Genomic DNA, 12,251 nt, shown 5'->3' with positions numbered 1-12,251 from the left:
CAGGAGACTCGAACCCTAGCCAGCACAGAAGCCTTCCAGCAACTGGCATAACAGGTACGCCTTTAACTCACTGCACCACCACTCAGACCCTTAAAAGAGATGGTAATTTCGGAGTATTTGTACACACCAAAGACCATTATCTCCCAAGAGCACTGGAGCAAGTGTGGGGTCATTTTTACTTTTCTCATCAAGTCCCTGTTAGTATGGGAGAACACTGTGTCTATGCTTGATGCACAACTCTCCTAAACACGAGAGTGAAGTTATACAACTTTAGAACACTTTCCACCTGGAGACTCGAACCCTAGCCAGCACAGAAGCCTTCCAACAACTGGCATAACAGGAACGCCTTTAACCCACTGCACCACCGCTCAGACCCTTAAAAGAGATGGTAATTTGGGAATATTTATACACACCAAAGACCACCATCTCCCAAGAGCACTAGAGCAAGTGAGGGGTCATTTTTACGTTTTTCATCAAGTCCCTGTTAATATGGGAGAACACTGTGTCTATGCTTGATGAACAACTCTCCAAAACACGAGAGTGAAGTTATACAACTTTAGAACACTTTCCAACCACGAGACTCGAACCCTAGCCACCACAGAAGCCTTCCAGCAACTGGCATAACAGGTACGCCTTTAACCCACTGCACCACCACTCAGACCCTTAAAAGAGATGGTAATTTCGGAGTATTTGTACACACCAAAGACCACCATCTCCCAAGAGCACTAGAGCAAGTGTGGGGTCATTTTTACTTTTTTCATCAAGTCCCTGTTAGTATGGGAGAACACTGTGTCTGAGCTTGATGCACAATTCTCCTAAACACGAGAGTGAAGTTATAAAACTTTAGAACACTTTCCCACCAGGGGAATCGAACCCTAGCCAGCACAGAAGCCTTCCAGCAACTGGCATAACAGGTACGCCTTTAACATACTGCACCACCGCTCAGACCCTTAAAAGCGATGGTAATTTCAGAGTATTTATACACACCAAAGACCACCATCTCCCAAGAGCACTAGAGCAAGTGAGGGGTCATTTTTACGTTTTTCATCAAGTCCCTGTTAATATGGGAGAACACTGTGTCTATGCTTGATGCACAACTCTCGTAAACACGAGAGTGAAGTTATACAACTTTAGAACACTTTCCCACCAGGAGACTCGAACCCTAGCAAGCACAGAAGCCTTCCAGCAACTGGCATAACAGGTACGCCTTTAACCCACTGCACCACTGCTCAGACCCTTAAAAGAGATTGTAATTTCGGAGTATTTATACACACCAAAGACCACCATCTCCCAAGAGCACTAGAGCAAGTGAGGGGTCATTTTTACATTTTTCATCAAGTCCCTGTTATTATGGGAGAACACTGTGTCTATGCTTGATCACAACTCTCCTAAGCACGAGAGTGAAGTTATACAACTTTCGAACACTTTCCCACCTGGAGACTCGAACCCTAGCCAGCACAGAAGCCTTCCAGCAACTGGCATAACAGGAACGCCTTTAACCAACTGCACCACCACTCAGACCCTTAAAAGAGATGGTAATTTTGGAGTATTTATACACACCAAAGACCACCATCTCCCAAGAGCACTAGAGCAAGCGAGGGGTCATTTTTACGTTTTTCATCAAGTCTCTGTTAATATGGGAGAACACTGTGTCTATGCTTGATGCACAATTCTCCTAAACACGAGAGTGAAGTTATACAACTTTAGAACACTTTCCCACCAGGGGAATCGCACTCTAACCAGCACAGAAGCCTTCCAGCAACTGGCATAACAGGTACGCCTTTAACCCACAGCATCACCGCTCGGACCCTTAAAAGCGATGGTAATTTCAGAGTATTTATACACACCAAAGACCACCATCACCCAAGAGCACTAGAGCAAGTGAGGGGTCATTTTTACGTTTTTCATCAAGTCCCTGTTAATATGGGAGAACACTGTGTCTATGCTTGATGCACAACTCTCCTAAACACGAGAGTGAAGTTATACAACTTTAGAACACTTTCCAACCACGAGACTCGAACCCTAGCCAGCACAGAAGCCTTCCAGCAACTGGCATAACAGGTACGCCTTTAACCTACTGCACCACCACTCAGACCCTTAAAAGAGATGGTAATTTCGGAGTATTTGTACACAACAAAGACCACCATCTCCCAAGAGCACTAGAGCAAGTGTGGGGTCATTTTTACTTTTTTCATCAAGTCCCTGTTAGTATGGGAGAACACTGTGTCTATGCTTGATGCACAACTCTCCTAAACACGAGAGTGAAGTTATACAACTTTAGAACACTTTCCACCTGGAGACTCGAACCCTAGCCAGCACAGAAGCCTTCCAGCAACTGGCATAACAGGAATGCCTTTAACCCACTGCACCACCGCTCAGACCCTTAAAAGAGATGGTAATTTGGGAGTATTTATACACACCAAAGACCACCATCTCCCAAGAGCACTAGAGCAAGTGAGGGGTCATTTTTACGTTTTTCATCAAGTCCCTGTTAATATGGGAGAACACTGTGTCTATGCTTGATGCACAATTCTCCTAAACACGAGAGTGAAGTTATACAACTTTAGAACACTTTCCCACCAGGAGACTCGAACCCTAGCCAGCACAGAAGCCTTCCAGCAACTGGCATAACAGGTACGCCTTTAACTCACTGCACCACCACTCAGACCCTTAAAAGAGATGGTAATTTCGGAGTATTTGTACACACCAAAGACCATTATCTCCCAAGAGCACTGGAGCAAGTGTGGGGTCATTTTTACTTTTCTCATCAAGTCCCTGTTAGTATGGGAGAACACTGTGTCTATGCTTGATGCACAACTCTCTTAAACACGAGAGTGAAGTTATACAACTTTAGAACACTTTCCCACCAGGAGACTCGAACCCTAGCCAGCACAGAAGCCTTCCAGCAACTGGCATAACAGTTACGCCTTTAACCCACTGCACCACCGCTCAGACCCTTAATAGAGATTGTAATTTCGGAGTATTTATACACACCAAAGACCACCATCTCCCAAGAGCACTAGAGCAAGTGAGGGGTCATTTTTACGTTTTTCATCAAGTCCCTGTTAATATGGGAGAACACTGTCTATGCTTGATGCACAACTCTCGTAAACACGAGAGTGAAGTTATACAACTTTAGAACACTTTCCCACTAGGAGATTCGAACCCTAGCAAGCACAGAAGCCTTCCAGCAACTGGCATAACAGGTACGCCTTTAACCCACTGCACCACTGCTCAGACCCTTAAAAGAGATTGTAATTTCGGAGTATTTATACACACCAAAGACCACCATCTCCCAACAGCACTAGAGCAAGTGAGGGGTCATTTTTACGTTTTTCATCAAGTCCCTATTAGTATGGGAGAACACTGTGTTTATGCTTGATGCACAACTCTCCTAAACACGAGAGTGAAGTTATACAACTTTAGAACACTTTCCACCTGGAGACTCGAACCCTAGCCAGCACAGAAGCCTTCCAGCAACTGGCATAACAGGAACGCCTTTAACCCACTGCACAACCGCTCAGACCCTTAAAAGAGATGGTAATTTGGGAGTATTTATACACACCAAAGACCACCATCTCCCAAGAGCACTAGAGCAAGAGAGGGGTCATTTTTACGTTTTCATCAAGTCCCTGTTAATATGGGAGAACACTGTGTCTATGCTTGATGAACAACTCTCCAAAACACGAGAGTGAAGTTATACAACTTTAGAACACTTTCCAACCACGAGACTCGAACCCTAGCCACCACAGAAGCCTTCCAGCAACTGGCATAACAGGTACGCCTTTAACCCACTGCACCACCACTCAGACCCTTAAAAGAGATGGTAATTTCGGGGTATTTGTACACACCAAAGACCACCATCTCCCAAGAGCACTAGAGCAAGTGTGGGGTCATTTTTACTTTTTTCATCAAGTCCCTGTTAGTATGGGAGAACACTGTGTCTGAGCTTGATGCACAATTCTCCTAAACACGAGAGTGAAGTTATACAACTTTAGAACACTTTCCCACCAGGGGAATCGAACCCTAGCCAGCACAGAAGCCTTCCAGCAACTGGCATAACAGGTACGCCTTTAACCCACTGCACCACCGCTCAGACCCTTAAAAGCGATGGTAATTTCAGAGTATTTATACACACCAAAGACCACCATCTCCCAAGAGCACTAGAGCAAGTGAGGGGTCATTTTTACGTTTTTCATCAAGTCCCTGTTAATATGGGAGAACACTGTGTCTATGCTTGATGCACAACTCTCGTAAACACGAGAGTGAAGTTATACAACTTTAGAACACTTTCCCACCAGGAGACTCGAACCCTAGCAAGCACAGAAGCCTTCCAGCAACTGGCATAACAGGTACGCCTTTAACCCACTGCACCACTGCTCAGACCCTTAAAAGAGATTGTAATTTCGGAGTATTTATACACACCAAAGACCACCATCTCCCAAGAGCACTAGAGCAAGTGAGGGGTCATTTTTACATTTTTCATCAAGTCCCTGTTATTATGGGAGAACACTGTGTCTATGCTTGATCACAACTCTCCTAAGCACGAGAGTGAAGTTATACAACTTTCGAACACTTTCCCACCTGGAGACTCGAACCCTAGCCAGCACAGAAGCCTTCCAGCAACTGGCATAACAGGAACGCCTTTAACCAACTGCACCACCGCTCAGACCCTTAAAAGAGATGGTAATTTCAGAGTATTTATACACACCAAAGAACACCATCTCCCAAGAGCACTAGAGCAAGTGAGGGGTCATTTTTACGTTTTTCATCAAGTCCCTGTTAATATGGGAGAACACTGTGTCTATGCTTGATGAACAACTCTCCAAAACACGAGAGTGAAGTTATACAACTTTAGAACACTTTCCAACCAGGAGACTCGAACCCTAGCCAGCACAGAAGCCTTCCAGCAACTGGCATAACAGGTACGCCTTTAACCCACTGCACCACCACTCAGACCCTTAAAAGATATGGTAATTTTGGAGTATTTATACACACCAAAGACCACCATCTCCCAAGAGCACTAGAGCAAGCGAGGGGTCATTTTTACGTTTTTCATCAAGTCCCTGTTAATATGGGAGAACACTGTGTCTATGCTTGATGCACAATTCTCCTAAACACGAGAGTGAAGTTATACAACTTTAGAACACTTTCCCACCAGGGGAATCGAACCCTAACCAGCACAGAAGCCTTCCAGCAACTGGCATAACAGGTACGCTTTTAACCCACAGCACCACCGCTCAGACCCTTAAAAGCGATGGTAATTTCAGAGTATTTATACACACCAAAGACCACCATCTCCCAGGAGCACTAGAGCAAGTGAGGGGTCATTTTTACGTTTTTCATCAAGTCCCTGTTAATATGGGAGAACACTGTGTCTATGCTTGATGCACAACTCTCCTAAACACGAGAGTGAAGTTATACAACTTTAGAACACTTTCCAACCACGAGACTCGAACCCTAGCCAGCACAGAAGCCTTCCAGCAACTGGCATAACAGGTACGCCTTTAACCCACTGCACCACCACTCAGACCCTTAAAAGAGATGGTAATTTCGGAGTATTTGTACACACCAAAGACCACCATCTCCCAAGAGCACTAGAGCAAGCGTGGGGTCATTTTTACGTTTTTCATCAAGTCCCTGTTAATATGGGAGAACACTGTGTCTATGCTTGATGCACAATTCTCCTAAACACGAGAGTGAAGTTATATAACTTTAGAACACTTTCCCACCAGGGGAATCGAACCCTAGCCAGCACAGAAGCCTTCCAGCAACTGGCATAACAGGTACGCCTTTAACCCACTGCACCACCGCTCAGACCCTTAAAAGCGATGGTAATTTCAGAGTATTTATACACACCATAGACCACCATCTCCCAAGAGCACTAGAGCAAGTGAGGGGTCATTTTTATGTTTTTCATCAAGTCCCTGTTAATATGGGAGAACACAGTGTCTATGCTTGATGCACAACTCTCGTAAACACGAGAGTGAAGTTATACAACTTTAGAACACTTTCCCACCAGGAGACTCGAACCCTAGCCAGCACAGAAGCCTTCCAGCAACTGGCATAACAGGTACGCCTTTAACCCACTGCACCACTGCTCAGACCCTTAAAAGAAATGGTATTTTCGGAGTATTTATACACACAAAAGACCAACATCTCCCAAGAGCACTAGAGGAAGGGAGGGATCATTTTTACTTTTTTCATCAAGTCCCTGTTAATATGGGAGAACACTGTGTCTATGCTTGATGCACAACTCTCCTAAACACAAGACTGAAGTTATACAACTTTAGAACCCTTTCCCACCAGGAGACTCGAACCCTAGCAAGCACAGAAGCCTTCCAGCAACTGGCATAACAGTTACGCCTTTAACCCACTGCACCACCGCTCAGACCCTTAAAAGAGATTGTAATTTCGGAGTATTTATACACACCAAAGACCACTGTCTCCCAAGAGCACTAGAGGAAGTGAGGGGTCATTTTTACGTTTTTCATCAAGTCCCTGTTAATATGGGAGAACACTGTGTCTATGCTTGATCACAACTCTCCTAAACACGAGAGTGAAGTTATACAACTTTAGAACCCTTTCCCACCAGGAGACTCGAATCCTAGCAAGCACAGAAGCCTTCCAGCAACTGGCATAACAGTTACGCCTTTAACCCACTGCACCACCACTCAGACCCTTTAAAAGAGATGGTAATTTTGGAGTATTTATACACACCAAAGACCACTGTCTCCCAAGAGCACTAGAGGAAGTGAGGGGTCATTTTTACGTTTTTCATCAAGTCCCTGTTAATATGGGAGAACACTGTGTCTATGCTTGATCACAACTCTCCTAAACACGAGAGTGAAGTTATACAACTTTAGAACACTTTCCCACCAGGAGACTCGAACCCTAGCCAGCACAGAAGTCTTCCAGCAACTGGCATAACAGGTACGCCTCTAACGCACTGCACCACCGCTCAGACCCTTAAAGGAGATGGTAATTTCGGAGTATTTATACATACCAAAGACCACCATCTCCCAAGAGCACTACAGCAAGTGAGGAGTCATTTTTACGTTTTTCATCAAGTCCCTGTTTATATGGGAGAACAGTGTCTATGCTTGATGCACAACTCTCCTAAACACGCGAATGAAATTATACAACTTTAGAACACTTTCCTACCAGGAGACTCGAACCCTAGCCAGCACAGAACCCTTCCAGCAACTGGCATAACAGGTACACCTTTAACACACTGCACCACCGCTCAGACCCTTTTAAAAGAGATGGTAATTTTGGAGTATTTATACACACCAAAGACCACCATCTCCCAAGAGCACTAGAGCAAGTGAGGGGTCTTTTTACGTTTTTCATCAAGTCCCTGTTAATATGGGAGAACACTGTCTATGCTTGATGCACAACTCTCCAAAACACGAGAGTGAAGTTATTCAACTTTAGAATACTTTCCCACCAGGAGAATCGATCCCTAGCAAGCATAGAAGCCTTCCAGCAACTGGCATAACAGGTACGCCTTTAACCCACTGCACCACCGCTCAGACCCTTAAAAAAGATGGTAATTTCGGAGTATTTATACACACGAAAGACCACCATCTCCCAAGAGCACTAGAGCAAGTGAGGGGTCATTTTTACGTTTTTCATCAAGTCCCTGTTAATATGGGAGAACACTGTGTCTATGCTTGATGCACAACTCTCGTAAACACGAGAGTGAAGTTATACAACTTTAGAACACTTTCCCACCGGGAGACTCGAACCCAAGACAGCACAGAAGCCTTCCAGCAACTGGCATAACAGGTACGCCTTTAACCCACTGCACCACTGCTCAGACCCTTAAAAGAATTGGTATTTTCGGAGTATTTATACACACAAAAGACCACCATCTCCCAAGAGCACTAGAGCAAGGGAGGGGTCATTTTTACTTTTTTCATCAAGTCCCTGTTAATATGGGAGAACACTGTGTCTATGCTTGATGCACAACTCTCCTAAACACAAGACTGAAGTTGTACAACTTTAGAACCCTTTCCCACCAGGAGACTCGAATCCTAGCAAGCACAGAAGCCTTTCAGCAACTGGCATAACAGTTACGCCTTTAACCCACTGCACCACCGCTCAGACCCTTAAAAGAGATTGTAATTTCGGAGTATTTATACACACCAAAGACCACCATCTCCCAAGAGCACTAGAGCAAGTGAGGGGTCATTTTTACGTTTTTCATCAAGTCCCTGTTAATATGGGAGAACACTGTGTCTATGCTTTATGCACAACTCTCCTAAACACGAGAGTGAAGTTATACAACTTTAGAACACTTTCCAACCACGAGACTCGAACCCTAGCCAGCACAGAAGCCTTCCAGCAACTGGCATAACAGGTACGCCTTTAACCCACTGCACCACCACTCAGACCCTTAAAAGAGATGGTAATTTCGGAGTATTTGTACACACCAAAGACCACCATCTCCCAAGAGCACTAGAGCAAGCGTGGGGTCATTTTTACGTTTTTCATCAAGTCCCTGTTAATATGGGAGAACACTGTGTCTATGCTTGATGCACAATTCTCCTAAACACGAGAGTGAAGTTATACAACTTTAGAACACTTTCCCACCAGGGGAATCGAACCCTAGCCAGCACAGAAGCCTTCCAGCAACTGGCATAACAGGTACGCCTTTAACCCACTGCACCACCGCTCAGACCCTTAAAAGCGATGGTAATTTCAGAGTATTTATACACACCATAGACCACCATCTCCCAAGAGCACTAGAGCAAGTGAGGGGTCATTTTTATGTTTTTCATCAAGTCCCTGTTAATATGGGAGAACACAGTGTCTATGCTTGATGCACAACTCTCGTAAACACGAGAGTGAAGTTATACAACTTTAGAACACTTTCCCACCAGGAGACTCGAACCCTAGCCAGCACAGAAGCCTTCCAGCAACTGGCATAACAGGTACGCCTTTAACCCACTGCACCACTGCTCAGACCCTTAAAAGAAATGGTATTTTCGGAGTATTTATACACACAAAAGACCACCATCTCCCAAGAGCACTAGAGCAAGTGAGGGGTCATTTTTACGTTTTTCATCAAGTCCCTGTTAATATGGGAGAACACTGTGTCTATGCTTGATCACAACTCTCCTAAACACGAGAGTGAAGTTATACAACTTTAGAACCCTTTCCCACCAGGAGACTCGAATCCTAGCAAGCACAGAAGCCTTCCAGCAACTGGCATAACAGTTACGCCTTTAACCCACTGCACCACCACTCAGACCCTTTAAAAGAGATGGTAATTTTGGAGTATTTATACACACCAAAGACCACCATCTCCCAAGAGCACTAGAACAAGTGAGGGATCATTTTTACGTTTTTCATCAAGTCCCTGTTAATATGGGAGACACTGTGTCTATGCTTGATGCACAATTCTCCTAAACACGAGAGTGAAGTTATACAACTTTAGAACACTTTCCCACCAGGAGACTCGAACCCTAGCCAGCACAGAAGTCTTCCAGCAACTGGCATAACAGGTACGCCTCTAACGCACTGCACCACCGCTCAGACCCTTAAAGGAGATGGTAATTTCGGAGTATTTATACATACCAAAGACCACCATCTCCCAAGAGCACTACAGCAAGTGAGGAGTCATTTTTACGTTTTTCATCAAGTCCCTGTTTATATGGGAGAACACTGTGTCTATGCTTGATGCACAACTCTCCTAAACACGCGAATGAAATTATACAACTTTAGAACATTTTCCTACCAGGAGACTCGAACCCTAGCCAGCACAGAACCCTTCCAGCAACTGGCATAACAGGTACACCTTTAACACACTGCACCACCGCTCAGACCCTTTTAAAAGAGATGGTAATTTTGGAGTATTTATACACACCAAAGACCACCATCTCCCAAGAGCACTAGAGCAAGTGAGGGGTCTTTTTACGTTTTTCATCAAGTCCCTGTTAATATGGGAGAACACTGTCTATGCTTGATGCACAACTCTCCAAAACACGAGAGTGAAGTTATTCAACTTTAGAATACTTTCCCACCAGGAGAATCGATCCCTAGCAAGCATAGAAGCCTTCCAGCAACTGGCATAACAGGTACGCCTTTAACCCACTGCACCACCGCTCAGACCCTTAAAAAAGATGGTAATTTCGGAGTATTTATACACACCAAAGACCACCATCTCCCAAGAGCACTAGAGCAAGTGAGGGGTCATTTTTACGTTTTTCATCAAGTCCCTGTTAATATGGGAGAACACTGTGTCTATGCTTGATGCACAACTCTCGTAAACACGAGAGTGAAGTTATACAACTTTAGAACACTTTCCCACCGGGAGACTCGAACCCTAGCCAGCACAGAAGCCTTCCAGCAACTGGCATAACAGGTACGCCTTTAACCCACTGCACCACTGCTCAGACCCTTAAAAGAATTGGTATTTTCGGAGTATTTATACACACAAAAGACCACCATCTCCCAAGAGCACTAGAGCAAGGGAGGGGTCATTTTTACTTTTTTCATCAAGTCCCTGTTAATATGGGAGAACACTGTGTCTATGCTTGATGAACAACTCTCCAAAACACGAGAGTGAAGTTATACAACTTTAGAACACTTTCCAACCAAGAGACTCGAACCCTAGCCAGCACAGAAGCCTTCCAGCAACTGGCATAACAGGTACGCCTTTAACTCACTGCACCACAACTCAGACCCTTAAAAGAGATGGTAATTTCGGAGTATTTGTACACACCAAAGACCACCATCTCCCAAGAGCACTAGAGCAAGTGTGGGGTCATTTTTACTTTTTTCATCAAGTCCCTGTTAAAATGGGAGAACACTGTGTCTATGCTTGATGCATAACTCTCCTAAACACGAGAGTGAAGTTATACAACTTTAGAACACTTTCCACCTGGAGACTCGAACCCTAGCCAGCACAGAACCCTTCCAGCATTTGGCATAACAGGTACGCCTTTAACCCACTGCACGACCACTCAGACCCTTTAAAAGAGATGGTAATTTTGGAGTATTTATACACACCAAAGACCACCATCTCCCAAGAGCACTAGAGCAAGTGAGGGATCATTTTTACGTTTCTCATCAAGTCCCTGTTAATATGGGAGACACTGTGTCTATGCTTGATGCACAATTCTCCTAAACACGAGAGTGAAGTTATACAACTTTAGAACACTTTCCCACCAGGAGACTCGAACCCTAGCCAGCACAGAAGTCTTCCAGCAACTGGCATAACAGGTACGCCTTTAACGCACTGCACCACCGCTCAGACCCTTAAAGGAGATGGTAATTTCGGAGTATTTATACATACCAAAGACCACCATCTCCCAAGAGCACTACAGCAAGTGAGGAGTCATTTTTACGTTTTTCATCAAGTCCCTGTTAATATGGGAGAACACTGTGTCTATGCTTGATGCACAACTCTCCTAAACACGCGAGTGAAATTATACAACTTTAGAACACTTTCCTACCAGGAGACTCGAACCCTAGCCAGCACAGAACCCTTCCAGCAACTGGCATAACAGGTACGCCTTTAACACACTGCACCACCGCTCAGACCCTTTTAAAAGAGATGGTAATTTCGGAGTATTTATACACACCAAAGACCACCATCTCCCAAGAGCACTAGAGCAAGTGAGGGGTCTTTTTACGTTTTTCATCAAGTCCCAGTTAATATGGGAGAACACTGTCTATGCTTGATGCACAACTCTCCAAAACACGAGAGTGAAGTTATTCAACTTTAGAATACTTTCCCACCAGGAGAATCGATCCCTAGCAAGCATAGAAGCCTTCCAGCAACTGGCATAACAGGTACGCCTTTAACCCACTGCACCACCGCTCAGACCCTTAAAAAAGATGGTAATTTCGGAGTATTTATACACACCAAAGACCACAATCTCCCAAGAGCACTAGAGCAAGTGAGGGGTCATTTTTACGTTTTTCATCAAGTCCCTGTTAATATGGGAGAACACTGTGTCTATGCTTGATGCACAACTCTCGTAAACACTAGAGTGAAGATATACAACTTTAGAACAGTTTCCCACCAGGAGACTCGAACCCTAGCCAGCACAGAAGCCTTCCAGCAACTGGCATAACAGGTACGCCTTTAACCCACTGCACCACTGCTCAGACCCTTAAGAGAAATGGTATTTTCGGAGTATTTATACACACAAAAGACCACCATCTCCCAAGAGCACTAGAGCAAGTGAGGGGTCATTTTTACGTTTTTCATCAAGTCCCTGTTAATATGGGAGAAC

Source organism: Procambarus clarkii, chromosome 9 (genome assembly GCF_040958095.1).
Source record: "Procambarus clarkii isolate CNS0578487 chromosome 9, FALCON_Pclarkii_2.0, whole genome shotgun sequence".
NCBI lineage: Eukaryota > Metazoa > Arthropoda > Malacostraca > Decapoda > Cambaridae > Procambarus > Procambarus clarkii.
Note: the sequence above shows the minus strand (reverse complement) of the source record.